The sequence below is a fragment of the Nesoenas mayeri genome (assembly GCF_963082525.1).
Source record: "Nesoenas mayeri genome assembly, chromosome: 12".
NCBI lineage: Eukaryota > Metazoa > Chordata > Aves > Columbiformes > Columbidae > Nesoenas > Nesoenas mayeri.
This window is the reverse complement of record NC_137547.1, coordinates 20,218,825-20,236,095: the sequence shown is the minus strand read 5'-3', so window position 1 is coordinate 20,236,095 and position 17,271 is coordinate 20,218,825.

Sequence of the window (17,271 nt, the reverse complement as noted above, 5' to 3'; positions counted from 1 at the left end):
TTGAGGAAAAATCACAAAATATTTCATTTTATTAAAACGTTAGAAGCTAATTTATTCGAATGCTATTTGGCTGCAAATTCAGAAAAGTCCTTCAGAAATCAATGTTTTTCATTTCCCTCCCGACTTGTCAAGGTGTCATTAACATGAGAGCAATGATAGCCATGTTGAAGATGATTTTGATTGCTGTTAGCTAGATAAAACAAGTGAAAAGTCATGATTCACACAATGATTTACATTTTGGTATCTTTAATGTTTTTTTCTGTGACTTTTGGGCAAACACAAATCCTTGCTTTGAAAAAATATTTTTAAACTATTAGGCTGTAAAGTTGCAAATTAAAAAATAGACATCTTTAGATGAGTGAGATTAAAAAGTTGTAATAAGCATCCAGTGAGTTATGACTCTACAGGTTCACTTTTGATGGGAAGTGCATTTTTTTGGTCACTTGTACAAATACTAAAGACTGGGAATCCAACCTCTAGATTGATGCTGATTTGCAATGTGTAATTAGCTGCAACATACGATTGGAACTTGACAGAGAAGTTAAAAAACCAAAGTAAAATACATGCTATGACATAGAGAACAGATTAAGCTATGATTTACCTTCATTTTTTAATTGTTTAAAAAGAGCCAGTTTCCCAGATCCAGACAATTTCTTGTGGGAGAGTAGAATAAATTGAAATAGATATGTGAGAAAAAGCACCTCCCAAAGCAGTAACACTGCAAACAAAACAAAGAAAAATGTCTCCTATGAGCAAGGAAGGTGACCTGGAATGCTTTTATATTTATCTTGATTAAGTTTTTTAACTTGTGGTCATAGTTGCAGCACTGAAGACCATTTTCAAAATGACCCAAAACTCTTGGAAAAGATACAGAAGATTAGACCATCACTCATCTTTAATAGCAGGCAGACAGTAAGTTAAATTTGATTTCCCTTAAGCCATACATTTTTTCCTTTGCACTTTATTGTAAGCTTTAGTATTTTAACTTCCAGTTTACACCTGTAACCTGGAAAATGGTTTTGGTCAGTGCTTTTATTAGGCTGGATGAGATAAGATGGCTGTTAGTACACTCAAGAAAGAATGTCCACTGTGGTGAAGTTATCTCCAGAACCAAATGAAACAGAAATTAAACTTGACATAATAAACACAGGTCACAATGCTGTTGAGGGACCTACTTCTTCCCAGCTTATTTCTTCTCTCCTTGTTAATAAGGTTATTCCTGAGTTACTTCTAGTGAGTAAGGAATGAAGCCCACAGAATCTTTAAGCATGTAGCTTTATATTTTACATGGTTAATGGGTCAGATTCATGCCATCTTGCTTCTGCAAGAAGAGCAAGTCCTGTCAGTGTTAATATTTAATATTAATCATTACTACTAGTAATTTTTTCTGACTATTTAAGATATGTGACCATCATGGTGTTGCAATATAGTGGCTATGCATATCTTTGTGTATAAAATTTTCTGTTTCTTTGGTGTGTATACATCTAATAAAATTAAATAATTGGATTTATGTATAAGAAAGTAGGTTAAGTGTATTTACTAACTCAAGGCATGAAACTAGGTAGTAAGAGAATAATTACTCGCTAATTGGTATGTGATTACATTTACATTGGCCTGTCACAACTATAAAAGATACCCTAATTGCATCTCAAAATAATGGTGTTACTCTATCATGTTACCTTCTGCTTAACCAAATAGAAAATAAAACTATTTAGTTATTTTGAGATATGATCTTCAGATTCTGGACATTAAAGAAGCTCTGTGGTGGGTTTTGGTTTTTTGTTTGTTTGGTTTGGTTTTTTTTGGAACAGCAATTTCTGAAGAAACTATTCTGTTCAAAACTAAGTTTGAAGAAAAACCTTATAGTGTAATGAGAGTTTGAAATTAAGCTTCTAATTGCAGGATATTTCTGAACTCTTTATTGTATACCATCAGGCTATTAAGGGTAATATATTTTACATAATGATAGTAATTTAGTGAACATTTATCATTGAATGTTTCAACTAAATGTTTTAAGCTACATTACTAGTCAATTTTAGAACCTAAAAATGGTGCTTCGTAGCCCCAGGGAAAGCACTTAAATTAACCTAATGGCACATGATAGCACCTTGGGGAGGTCACAAAGGGTACACAAAGTGTTTTCTGCCCAGGTTCCACTTGTGATCTCCACCCAAAGAAGCAAGTTAGAAAGGCAATTCTCTGAGGAGATACTCGCACACCCAGTATCAAACCTCCATAGTTGCTTTCATCTGTAGACTCAAGACTAATAGACTATTGAATTCCAAATACTGTTGGGGAATCCCTGTTTTGCAAAAATATAGACATAGTGACGTATACAGTTTTTAAAGCTGAAACTTAGAAATTTTAAAAGCTCATGAAGTTTTATAAAGTCATAGGAATTTCTAAATTGGTCAGAAATCAGTTGTTTTAAAATCCATTTAGTTAAACAGAGAAGGAACCACAATATGTTCCAGTTTAAAATGTATTCAAAACCTGATTTTTGTTAATCTGGGTCAGCTCTTATTTAGATAGGATGTGTTATGATATTTTGATAGGTAAGGCTATTGGCTTGATTAACATCAGCAGTGTTTGTAAGATACATCAGTACTTTTTCTGTGCAATACCAAGAAGCAATTGTTTTCTCATCCCATTGTATTACAGCGAAACCAACACCTCATGATAAAAAGCTCCTTCCATTGGAATGAATGCAGAATGATTTGATGGGTATTGCTGCAAGATACTGAGCTGATAGCGAAGGCTGACAATATGCTCAGTGGTGCTTAGAAGAGGCACAAGCTCATTAGTATTTTTGCTGCTGCTGGTGTTGTCAACAAGTATTATTTCTGTAAATAGTTACCCTTACAGTCTGTGTACACTGTAGCTGCCTGGGAACCAAGTGTGTATAGAAGGATAAAAGAAGTGCTAGAAGGGTAGAGATTAATATTAAGGAACTTGACATAATAGCAACACCAAAGTCTTCCAAAATCTGGACTCCATCCACAAATGTATCATGTTCCACTGTGGTATCACTACTTGCAATTGCAAACAAGTGTTGCAAACATGTGGTTCACTGTAAACTGTGTTGCTGTCATCTAGCATGCATTCCAATACAAGATCAACGAAGAATTATTCCTACCTTCTGAAGTGACTCCTCCTGTCAATTAACTTTATCCTCATTTCTCTCTTCACTGCGTCTGTGTCCATTCAAGGCTCTTCGGACACTTTCTCCTTTGTTACCTGTAAACACATGGAGAAAATTTTTCACTCTTCCAGCTACAATCAGAGGAATTGTTTCACATTGGCCATCTTTGTGGCTTCTTTGGACTGTCTGAGGTAGCATGTGGGAAAGTCACCGTACTTGCCCCCGCTTCCTTCTTCTGAAATTCACCATGTTTAATTGTGGTTAAAACACACTTAACTGAGGCATTATGCTCTAATGTGTCCATTTTTGTTAAAGAGTGTATGTTACTGAACATGATGTTCTAAACATCAATTAAAATATTTGTAGGAAAAAGCATATGAACCTTAAGCACCACTATGAAGTCTTGCTCATGTAAGAAAATGTTAGACTTGCTGAATCTGATGCTTAATTCAAGCTTCAATATATCGAGGAACCTTTTTGAACAATTTTAACTTTTGTTTTTTGTAATAGCTTTTGAAGTTTTCAGCCTTCTTCCTTTTCTAAATCTGCTGCTGAAACACATATTTCTCTCTCATCTGGTCTGACTCACCTCTTTCCAATCCCTAATGGCTTCCCCCTGCCTGCCCTTGAGTTATAGACCATTTCTGAAATGCTGTATGACAGCACTTTCTTGCAGTGTTTTCAAAACAGAAAAATTGGCTGTTTATCTCTGAAAGTCCTGAAAAAGAACTTTTGCTCTTAACATTTTCACGAGGTAGAGGGCCAAGGGTGGGTTCTCATTCCACACTATCAGAAGGTGTTAGGGAATAGACTGTCTTGAACTGGTACGTTTTTACTGTCTTTGGTAAATGATCTTTTTAACTATTTAAAATATTTTTAAAATATGGGCATTAGAAATTGCTATGTTATTATAATAATGTCTCGCAGCATTGTGCAAAGCTATACCTATCCTTCGCAAATGGTTTAGTTTAAAAAACCAAGGATTTAGACTAGGTTCCGTTCAGGTTTGTCTTTGTTATATCATTTGTTGTAAAAAAACTTAAGGGGATTCCGTATTTCTCAAATATCTTATTGGGAGGGCTGTTCAGAGATACTGCCCCTGAAGGTACCGCTCAAAAGGTATCCAAAAAGCCAAATTCCCTGTTGTTTCTTCTCCATGTTCATCCTGCACCCATTCTTTGTTCTGCCAGTTCAGCCTTTTAGAATTCCTAGATTATAATTCTATGCCCAGCTTTTATCATCACATCAGATTTTTCACTTGGCTGGTGCTACAACTCACTCTCTAGGATTCTGCTAACACCAGAGTGCAACACAATACATATAGTGTTTGTTTTGATTTGCCTTTGTCTTCCATGTAGAGCTTCCAATTGCATTATAATAAACTTAATTTTTAGTAGTTCTATAATCAATTTCTAATTGTTCATCTACAAGGAGTGAACTGTAAAGGAAATAACCTATGTCATTCAGCTCTTGAAATTTGACCAGCCAGGATTACCATAGTCTTTTAGGGGAAAGACACTTCAGAATGAAACTTCCACTCATTTAGACTCTTTTAGGTGTTTTGTTACTTGCATCCTTTTTCTTGTTTCCTTCCAATTAATTTTTTTCTTTAGCAAGTCCTTGACTGAACCATTTTCATCAGAAGAGATGAAAAAACATGTAAATAATGAAGTGATACATACTTACAGAGTGGATACAGGTGGGTTGTTCTTAGCAGCTTTTAGTGTTCAATGATGCTTAAGGCAATTTAATATCATAGAAGAAAGCCAGCTTCCCTCCTTCTGCTGAATAAATCCAAAATACAGTTGTAGTGGTTTGGGGTTTTCTTTGTTTCATTTTTTGGTGGTTGTGTGTGTGTATTTGTTTGTTTGCTTTAATACTGACAGAGCACTATGAGTGGTATTTTATCACTAATTTCTCATCCCTTCAGCCAAATGCGATAAGCTAGTTCTGTCTGGTGAGTGATTCTCTGTATCTCTCAGATCCTTCTAAGAGAAGTTCTTAATCTGAGAGTAGAAAAGGGCAAACTGTGTTTTACCGAGAGAGAGTGAAAGTGGTAAAAGCAAGCTCAGTTAGGGGGAAAAAAGGTGAATGTGAAGAGGATGAGAAAAACACTCCTTTAGTGCCTCCTAATCAGTGATCCCCAAATGCTTTGAGAAGCCTCACAGTGCTCTGCATGGCAGAGAAATGTTATGGGCTGGAAAGCTGAGTCACAAGAAGAAACTGTGAGTATGGGCTGCTTGGGAAGCCTGCAGCCAGTCCACAGCAGAGTCAAAACCAGTTGCTCCATTAGAAGAGCCTGCAAGTGGTATTTTTGTGTTTTTAATCTATGGTTTCTGAATTCTCTTTATGCATGACCAGCTGAGAAGACAGAGATGAGAAAGGGAAGCTATGAATAGGACATGAAATTTAAGCTAAAGGCAAGTACCTTTTCATGAGCTCTTCTCACACAGAGCATCAAAAGCAGGGGTCTCTTGCTGCTTTATATTAAAAAGTTGAGACGTTACATCTCGTGTGCTAATTCCTTTTACACAGATCCAGGTGATAAAGCTGCCATTTGAGTTAAGCTAAGTGAGAGTGCATCACTCATGGAGGTGATGCACTAGCAAACCAGTAAGTGGAGATCCTGGCAGCATTCTGGCTCTTCCTCTAAGGTGCTAAACAGAGAACTCCTCTGCTTACTGTCCTTCCCTGTGACACCCAAAGTTTATAAAGGAGAGAGTACAGTTTTCTGCGGTAGCAAAACACAATAGTTTCCTTGAGGAGCTTTGGCTGAAATAGAACTGCAGTGTTTGGCGTTAGTGACATTAAGCGAGAACTGGATGAGCTCTGTCTAACAATGAAGAGACGGGAATATGGAGTAGCTCCGCTTCCAGAATGTATGAATATCTCCTTTTATGGTGACCTAGTAAAAATGGAAATTCAGTATTTATAAAATCTAAAATGAAATTTTGCAAAAAAAGATTGAAGTGTTTTCTAAAAGAAAGATATGGCTATGCCTCATCTAAGCACAAATTAAAGTCTTCTGTAAGATATAATGTAAGACTTCGAGAATGTACCTCCCGATAGACATTACTTCTGAAGTAATATGCAATTATATCTCTGAGACCTGAAGATTAAAATCTTGAAATAGTTAATTTCACATGTACAAAATATGACTTTGGCAGTTGTTTCACACTTCAACTCCTGCACTTTGATAAAAACTGTCTCTCTTAATAGTGTCACTGACAGAAATACCAATGAATGGCAGTGTCTGGGTGAACGCCTAGAGAAGGAGACGTTATCATGAGTTGAGTATGTGGCAGGACTCTGCAGTGAAAAATAAGTACAAAATTATGGCAGCAGTGACAACAAACCTTGCAGCAGTACATATGAGCTGCACTAGCCAGTTTTAAACAGAATGTAATTAACATATGAAAGTCACCGTTGAAAAGAATTTTTGGAGCTGAGAAGTAGATTTTTTTATAAATCTTAGTGTTCCATGATTTGTTCTTTGAAGCATCTGGTACTCATCATTGTTTGAGGCAGGATTTTAGTAATGCCTTGGTCTGTTTTATAATAGCCTGAATGTAATTAATAATTCACTTTTTAATTTCTTAACATAGCACACACTATGCTCCACTGCAAACACTACATTATTTGTACAGCTTACAGTAAGGGACTTAGACCAGGGACATGGTGTTTAAGCAGATTTGCAGGTGTCATAATGGTAATTTACAACCAGGAATCAGTTAAGGCATCTCTGAAGTTCTTTTCTATTGAGGTAAGAGACTGTGTTAACTCTCTACCTGCCTAGCACTAGCTGAGCACATTGGTCATTTCAGATCAGCTTTTCCCCTGGTTTGTACTGCAGAACTGAGGTACTGAGATCCAGGAGATTCTATAGCCAAAACTATAGTTTTATTAAGATATTTTCTTGAATTAAAGCAAATGTTCCTTTAATTCATTAAGAGAATATAGCCTCAAGGGGCTGATCCTGTTAACAGGTGCTAAGGCTCTAGTGTTCACTGATGTTTTGGGAAATGGCAGCTGGGTATTTGGAATCTTTCTTCAAAAAGAGACACTTCTTCATGATGATGGTGAATGCCAACAAGATGAACAGAATTTCAGAGAAAAGGCATGGCTGCTGGAATCTAGTAAAAGGTTGCTTGAAAAGAGAGCAGGCCATATTTTACTGAATAGTAATGACACCTACTATTTATCGAATGCATGCAGTATTCCTGATGTGGTGTCTAATAACGTGTTGCAAATTAACAAAATGGGAGGTTGTTCTCGTATTGGTCTGGTGGGCCGGTTCTTATTTAGTCGTTGTGGCTGACCAGAATAGGCAAGTACGGTTTTGTGTAGTGCAAGAAGGTTGGACACAAACGCATATTGTGTATAGGTCTTTATTTTAGCAAAACATACCACATTTTGTAACTATTCACACTGAATTCCACACTAAAACCTACTGTAATTTAAAAACAAGCAGCATTAAAATTCTCTGTAGAGCTCTGCAGGTGAGTGATGTGGGGCAGGGGCTGTATTTGTGTGCTATGTGTTCAATTCATACCACAGGGGGGCCCTCAATTCCCAGACTGATCATCTAGGTGCTATTGCAATAAAAAAGTAATAATGATAATAATAAAATTAACAGCTATAGTTAACTGTGACAAGCTGAGTGGTGGTGTGGGGTTTTTTTTCCACCTCCAGCTGGTAGGAAATTGCAGTACATATTTTTCTCCAGACATAGTCTTGTACTGAGTCTTTCCATTACATAGAAAAATATCCCTGCATTTTCTTGCTCACTTTATCTGTTCGTCTGCTTCAGTGACCTCACTGCTATGAAACCTTGTAAAGCAGTGAACTAACACTGACAGACACAGGAGGTCAGACACATGTATTTACTGTAATGAGTGATGCTTATGTGCTTACATTAGCATCAGTGTTACTTCCAGGCTGTTAGATAAACAGGTATCAAGGTTGAGTTTGCCATCATCGCTGCAACTGCTGGCATGTCTCTACTTTTTCTGGCTTTAGCACTGTGGAAAAGTTGAACAATTTTTACATTTTCTGAGTTCCAGATAAGTCATTGTATATTGTACATACTTCATTGTTCTATGCAATTTGTTTTTATATTGTCGAATCTTTTTCTACCATCTGAAAACACAGCTATCTCACTATTCCTTCCCAGGTCATTTCTGAACTTCCATGAAGATTTTCTGTCTTATCTTAAGACATCAACTTGATGTGATTTGATAATTCTACATATTAGGGCCAAACTGTTCATAGAACTAAAACACTAGAATTCTGTGGAAAGGGCAGTTCAGATGGTAACTGAATGAAACGGACAGCTTCTGCAGCCAGAAAACTTAGAGAAGGAAGCATTTTGATTAAGTTGATTGCAAAGCAGTAAATAAAATAGTCTTCCATTCACTGGAAGTTATAGTTTACCAACTGCATAAAGAGAGATTGTTTACTTAGATATCTCAAATTCCTCCCCATCTTTTAAAGAGTAGATACAGTACAAAAAACTGACCAGCACAGTGTAAGAATGGGAAACAAAGTAACAGCATGACAAAAATGTGAAGAAAATACCAGAACATAGATATATCAGAACCACAGTGTATTAACGTATCCTAAACTGTGAAAAGAATGCAACCGTTATCACGTTGTGATAGCCAAGATACAGGCAGAAGAAAGGAATATTAGATTTTACATCAGGGAGTTTCATAGATTCATCTAGGTATTTAAAACAGTAAATGCCTACAAAAAATATGGAGATATATAGAGAAGAATGTTTTCTAGGCCTGACATGTAGCTCTGTGATGAAATATGGAAATAAATACAGAGCACAAGAAATTAAATGGTGGTGAAATTCAGAAAAATCTCTGGTTTTGAGTTACAATCTTCAAGTCTCAAAAAGCTATAATAAAATAAAGGGAATACAGGGTCAATACAGGGTCTCCTCAGCACTATGCAAGATTTAATTAAACACTGCCCTACTGTTAGCAAAACTATTTTGTTTTCATTTCACCATCTTCAGGAAAAAACACAATAACTTGCAGTTATCTACTGGAATTTAAGGATTTTTTTGGTCATGCTTTTTAAAATAAGGATAAATGGAATATGACTGTTCTGAAATGAGTAATAACTTCTTAAGTGTTATGAGTATACATTGAAAAAATAGATTTTTATCAGAGATCTAGTATTTTTAGTGTAAGTAGTAAGGGTAAACTAACATCTAATAGTATCAGTGTACTATGTATTTGCAGCAATATTCACCTATATGCCAGAAATGGTTAGAGCAACCATTATGAATGTGAGCATCCCATCTCAGTGGTGTCTTACCCCCCTCTGGATCTTCAGTTTAATGTCCTACTTAAACTACTCCTGATATTGCTTCATCCACAGTTTGAACTGTCTCACATTGAGAACTCAGAGTGGCTTCTTTCCCTCTTAATTTCTGTGATTCAGTCAAGTCATTTGCCCAACTTAATTACAGGCTTTGGTATCTTTGTGTGTCCTATTTGGCTGGAGCTGAGCTGGCTGAATAGATGCACACCCCCGTCTGCTTGTCATTGCACCCCTGCCTGAGGACAGCGGTGTCTGAAATAGGCTGGCTGAGCTGCTTTTGTGGTCACTCTCTAATTCATATCAGTCTTATTGGGGTGAGCTGATTAAAACAGTGTGTCAAGGAGTGATTAAGCAAGGAGTTCAGCTGCCAGTAATGTGGATGCAGTAAATTCCAGCAGGGAGACTCTAACAAGTAGCTGGGGACAATCATCTCTTCAGCAGCCTATTTGTAGCCAGAAGAGGACAGATGTCTCCAGCCTAATTCACTCTGAAGTCTCCCTCAGACTATAATAAGTAGTTAATATATACTCACTTTTCCTCTGGCCTCTCAGCTTGAACTGGGCTTTCACAAACTACCCGAGTTGTTTTCAAGTACTTTTTTCCTTCAGTCTACTCAGTCCATGTTTGCAGAATCACCTCATTTCACAGCTCTTAATTAGTTGCAAAGCCAATGGCAGCCCTACTGCTGTGCCACCTAACCCCCTCACTTTTGTTGCTTTCTTCTCCAGACAACATGTAACATCTCGAATCCCATCTGTGAGCTACTGTCGGTGGTGATATTTTTTTATGGCATCATGTGTACTTTTTTTGCTTCACACTTAGATGAGAGGTGTTAATTTGTAAATTAAAAAAAAAAAATGAAAATGGTGAAAGCAAGAGGGAGAAGCCACTGCCAACTAAAAAGGAGATCAGGGAATTAGAGAAACAGCTCGGCTTGCTGCAGTGCTTGCTGGCTGCATTGATTCCATGATTGATTCGGTTGGTAGCTCTGACTCCAGAGTCACGTCTCACTAACTGGGTTCTTTTCATGTTATCACTTACACCGTCCATGTCTCTTGGTACCAAGTTCATCAATATTGCATTACTTGAAGAGAAGGAGGTAGAAATAAGGTGTTTTCAGTCATGACCATCTTAGATGAGATCAACTGAGATCTGTCTTACTCACAACCTCAGTTTTGATTGTGAACTCTGTTAGATTAGGAAAAAAAAATATATATATATGAGTTTTTCTCTTCCTCTGATTCTTTGGAGCCTTACAGAGTTTTGCTGAAATCTCTTCACCGCACTTCATCTAAGGAATCCAAACACTGTGTGCTAATCTAGCTATTTTTAGGGATTTCACAGTTTGGGGTATATTTTGCGGTAGCTCTTATTTGGTAAAGCTTTACTTCACTAAACGTGAAAATTGTCATGATGAATTTGATAAATAAAACAAGTAACACCACAGTGTGTAACCCCAAATGACTTATTAATCCATAATAAATGATCTACCTATAGGGGCTCTTCCATTAAAATGCTGTGGAGGCAGCCTGAGACTGAGGTATGAGTCCATTTGTATGAGTTTGTGAGTATTTTTCTAATCTTGTTTATGTTCTCTAGTAAAATAATACTATTCCAATATACTACAAAAATCGAACTCTTCTAATCTTTAAAATACTGTAAATGTAAAATGTAAAATTAATCTGTTTTGAACTGAATCTACAATTCATTTCTGTGAAACTACAATGGTTCTGAAAATATTGGTATTACATATGATTAGAAAAATAAGAGATACAAGACTAAAAGAAAAGTAATAAAAATATTAATAGAAAGAACACCAGTTATACCTTAAATAACTTGTTTTATATATGCTTATAACTGCCATCTGATTCTGTTTTATATAAGCTAAAAAAATTTAACTTTCCTAACACATTGGATGTGAAAGTCCTGACAACCTATGATCTCTATGTACATTCATATATGTAGGCATATCATTTCAGGCATAGAATATAATATACATTGCTCCGGTAACTTTAATTATTTTGATTAGTCTTTTTTCAAATAGGAAATTAAAAAGTCTAAATGTAATTTGAATATTTGTGTTAAAATACTTTCAATAATTCTCTTCTAACAATACTTGTAGATTTATACAATACATAGTTTCAAATTCTAGATTTAACAGCGTTGCAGAATTATTTTCAAACGAAACTTTGCCTCGATGGTAGGGAAAAAAGTTTCACGTGAAGCAGGTGTGCAGCAGAGGGTTCAAGAACTTCACTTCTGATTTGAGTTATAAAATGAGAACTGAAATCAGGTGTGTTTCAAGTGGTTTGAGGCTTCTTTTACAAATCCCAAGTGCCAAGTAGTTTCACCTTAGAACTCTGGCAAGGGATTTGCACACATTGACAGAAATATCAGCATCTAAAGACACTGAAAGTTTCTGAGTGCCTGAGGTCAATCAGCGTTTAGCAAACCTTGCATGAGGACACCCCTGTGGATTATGCTGGCTATTGTTTTGCATTATTCATTGGTGTACTTGAAACAGTATGAATCTAGATGTGATAGAGATGTGTAATTTGAGGTGAGGCTTTTATATAAATGTATTTTATATTTGATGCACTTTTGCAATAATTTAATTTATCTATATGCGAATAATGTCAAGAAGGCTTTAAAGAAAGTTAGAGAGTGAGTTTAAGAAATTGTTCAAGTCACAGACCTAATAGTTTCCGTGACTTGGACAGAACCACTCAAGTATTTATATTTCAAATACCACTGTGTTTTTTCTTAGCTTCATACTTTCTTAGTATTTACCTACTGGATAGTATTTTGGCTGAAACATTACATTGGGGTACATCATAAAGGAGTAAAGACAGATTGTTGGTTTATTGTAATACATACACACCTTGTGTTCTCTGTAGCATGCTGGTTTCAAACAATAGGTTCACCTATGAGAAGGGAGGCTCTGTGCCACAATCAGTAAGATCTGAGTTTTGTTCCCATTTGTGCCCCAGACTGCTCAACATTTATGAAAATCACTGCTTCTCTCTGAGCTTTACCAGTAGTAAAATTGTGATTCTGATATATGCATTCTTTGAAGTGTTTTGAGAACGGCTGATTAAATGTACCATGTAAGAGATGCGTGTTACTGTCACTATCCTGATTATTTTGAGAAATATTCCTTGATATTTGCTTTCTGGGTTTTATATCCAAACAGAACAGGTTGTTGATTCATACTGGTGGATTTGGAGTTTCTATTGTTTATGAGACGTACTCTATGCACCAGAACATCTGCTACCTCATGGCAAATACATCTGGATTTTTGCCTTTTGCTTTTCCAGTGTGAGAAAATACAGTAATGGTTGCTCTGTCACGTCTCCTGTAATCATTGAATTCTGCTGGTTTCTGTCTGCTTTGGCAGACAGGTGCCTCAGTGCTAGGTGCTCCTGTTTTGCAGTCTAACCCTTTATATGTATTTTATGTACTAGCTTATTGAATTCTACTAGTATTTTAAAGAATTAGGATGTACAATGCAGCACGAGAAACATCTCAGCTATTACATTACTATTCACTTGCTAGTTAGTATTACTGTTACTACAATGAAAGAAAAAGTGAAGACGTACATAAATAGACATAACTGCAATAGCAGGGATTTTTTAATGCTATCTATATCTTCGACCACTTCTTTCAAGTGCTAAGGTTTTAACAAATCAGAGGACAGAGCCTATAGTATCAGAAAGAAAGAAAAAAATCTCTCTAGGCACTAGATAATGAAAACTTGTTTAAAGGCTTTCAGATTCTATTTTCAGGTATAATCTCATCTGGAAATGAAAAAATGAAAGTAACCAAAAAGCTCTTGCCAATAGCTAGACAAGCTGAAAATGGAGCATTTAATGAAATAAAAGTGATAATTCTAGATCTATATTACATACAATTTTAATAAAAGGCCATGTTATGGAGAGCCTGAGGCTGCAGCACAGCATAGGTCTCAGTTTTTTGTATAAAGAATCCACGTAGTTATCTAATTTATCCAAGACAGGCAAGCTAGTAGAACTGATTCCTACCTCCACTTGAAGCTCTTTACATTGCACATGGCAGTTGGAAGGGGACATAATTATATGTCCCTGTTTTTCTGAGAACACTGAGTCTCAGTCTGAGTCCTGTTTTTCTGAGAACACTTGCTATATATTTATATTTTTATAGAACATAAAGTCCCACCAATATTTCACACAAGTGAAAGGACAGAACAAGAAAAGAAATGCCAAATATTTAAAGAACATTCTCTTTATATAATCAATTTACACTCTAAATGTGTGCCCATAATTTTGCAGGCAGCTAGAGCTCTATCTGCTTGACATTAGAAAGTTCAGCTGCTTACTTTTCTTCTGATGAATCTTACTGCTTATGGAAAATGCGGAATATTGCCGAGGAACAATGGACCTTCACCACTGAAGACCACACTTCACTGCAGGAAGAAAGGACTCCAAATCCTTAAACATAATTGTTGGAGTTTATTTCCATTTATAAATATAAAGAAATGGAATAGGAAATGTCAGTTGATCTCAATAATTAGATCACAAAATGGGACAAAAACAAATTCACAAATTTTCTAGCAAAATAATAGTGTTGGAAGGAACGGAAGCATCTCACAGAGAATGGAACTTATTTGCTCTATAATAGTAGAACCATCCAATTGCTCTCATTTGATATCATAGCTTGCAAAAGATTATCTGTATCTCTACTGCATTAGAAGAAAGATATTTCTGGAGAAGCCACAGATGACAGCAGTCTAGAGTCAGTGATAACAGGATTATAAATTCTTTATATTTTCTTTATTATTTCGATTAAACTGCCAGTGAATATGAAAACATAGACTACTCAGATTATACTGATGAAATCTTGGTTGGGGTTTGGTTGGTGGTGGGTTTTTTTTTTTTAAGGAAAACCATTCCAGTAGAGCAGTCATTCTCATCCCTATTTAAATGCAAACAGACTTTCACTGGTTTAGGCTACAGTAGTTTCCTGGAGCTGCTATTGGGTTACTGGTTTCCCCAGACTAATCAGTGAAGTGACAAGATATGGGTGAGTCTCTTTCTTCTTATGTATTCTATAGTAGGCAAAGAATACTTCTGTTTAATTGAAGGTGAAAATGCAGCTGAAGTGAAAACCACAGAATAGTGATCATCATGTTATTCAGGGCTGTGTCCAGTTGGATTTTTAATACCTTTAAAGTCAGACACTCCACAACTTCTCTGGGAAACCTATTCCAGGGTTTGACCATCTTTGCAGTACTATTGTCCTGTCACTGGGCATCACCAAGAACAGTCTGGCTCCAGCCCATCCCCTGTTGGATATTTCTACATGTTGATTATTTTACAATTGAGCTTCCTCTTCTCTAAATTAAGTAATTCTGGCTCTTTCAGATGGCATATAGTGTAATCTGTTTGCCTTTTAAAGAAAGAAAATAAAAACATTAGGAGAAAATGTGAAACCATGAGAAAAAAAAATTTCCATCATTTTTTTCTTCTTTGGGTTGAGTTGGGTTGAGTTTGGTTGAGTTTGGTTTGTTTGTTTGGTTTTACATTGGCTTTTAATTTATGCTACTCACACGAAATTGTCAAGACATAGTTTAGTGGTGGAGTTGGCAGTGTTAGGTTTACTGTTGGACTTGATGATTTTAAGGGTCTTTTCCCAACCTTAATGATTGTATGATTCTCTGAAAGGAAATGTGAAATCAGCTCAGGCAGAGGAAGGTCCCACTGCATGCCATGGCTCTTTTTAGCAACTGCACTAATGAATCCAACCCCAAATACCAAGTGTCTCCTCAGAAAAGAGATTATATACTACTTCTGGTTTGAAAGCAAATTTCAACTCCATGCTTAAGCTACCATAAAGAATGAGACCTGCTTTTGAAAGACTAAGGTGCTGAAAATAAGTATATAGTTCATATCCTTGAGTAGAACAATCTTTTTAAACTTCCTGCTGACCAGGGAACCTTTAATCCTTCTGACTGTGCAGTATCTTGACAAATGAATCTTTTTAATTCTGGGAATTAAAGAATAAATTGTTAATGAGACAACAACAATGGCACTGCTTATGTAGTTGCTTAACGAGAAATTTCAGAGAGAAATGTGTGCTGAAGATTCCAGCTTCAGAGTCTGACTCCCATGAGATAAATCTTCTCTGTTGCCATGTATTTCTTCTGACTGCCAGGCTCTGAATGATTTAAACCAGAAGCAATGATGGTTCTGAAAGGACACTGTGAACCCTCTTGAATTACACTGAGCAGATTTATGAAAAAAGAACAAAAAAGGAAGAGTTGCAGTGTTGCAACTTAGATCCCTTCTCATAAATGTTGCTTGCACTACTTTTCACCATATAAAGGATTAACATGCCGTTCAGTGTTAGTCTTACTAAAGCATACTTGTGCAATAATAATAATCGCATTAATCATGTTTTCATTTCTTTCGCTTTTTATGTTGCTACAATATCAGAGGTTATATAATTCATTAGTAATTATTCTGAAATAGAAAATATGTATAGGCTTAATTTACGTAGTCTTTAAATTGTCATTCTCTGAACTAGTAAAATGAAATAAAAATGGTAGAGATGATATTTACAGTTGGTATGTAAAATGGGGTAATCTTTGAAATCCACTTTGAATAAATGTGGTCTTTGCACCTATTAGAAATGTGGATTTTGCATGAACTAGCAAATGGTAGGTTATTCTGTATAGCCTGGGCTTTAGTGCTCAACACATTGACGATGTTTTAAAGGGTAGAAAAATTCAGTATCACAAGTAACAGGGCATCTATGAAAAGAAACCAAACATAACTGAGATGACATATTTCACTTCAGTAGCAGAACATCAGGTGTGCCCTGAAGAGGAGTGCACAGGCTGGGCGCCTCGGTGAGGTAACTGGCTGTTCTGCTCTTCTGCTGTAAGGCAGGATAGGGTCTGTTATCTGTGAATTTTCGCAGGCTCTAAATGTGTTGCAGGCACCATTTCTACATGTTTATTTTAAGACATCACTGGCTTGCATCAACAATTTTAGGAGTTTTAGAATAAAGTCAGATATATTGCATAAGTCAGCAAATTCTGACTGCACGGGGTATCCAATGGATACAAAACATGGAACTTTATTATGTCGTCAGTCTTACTGTGCAAGAAGCAGAAATGCAATCCTGCAGTCAGGTTCTTCTGGGACATTGGGTTTGTCTCTCTTGAAAAAGGCTTTATGATTTTGAGCTCCTTACTCTCTCCCAGGAGTTTATGGATGATATATGTCAGCTGCAGGAACCTATCTTGTCAAGAACACTTAAATGTGTATGTGATTCTTGATCCAGATATCAGTGTTCACACCCCCATCCCTTTCAACCTCCCAAATTTAACTGGGCAGTTTCAGGGGTGAAGGCTTAGAATCATAGAATCACAGAATCGGTTAGGTTGGAAAAGACTGTTAAGATCATCATGTCTAACCTTGGTAAGGCATAGTTCAGATCATCTTCCAGCCTGTATGCCTGGCAAGATTTCAGCACCTGCTCCTACTCTGCTGTTGTAAGGCAGCAGTCTCAGAACATTAATGGAATTTTTTCTGTTTACTGATTGTTTTAGAAGTGTTCCACAAAAGTAAATCCAGTCTTGAAATTAATAATAGTGGGAAGAAGAGAAGGAGACTCCACAACGCCCCTGGGGCAGCCTGATCCAGTATTCTGTCACCCTTACTGAGAAGTTCCTTCTCAAATGTAAGTGGAACCTCTTGTGTTCCAGTTTGAAGCCATTACCCCTTGTCCTATCATTGGTTGTCACTGAGAAG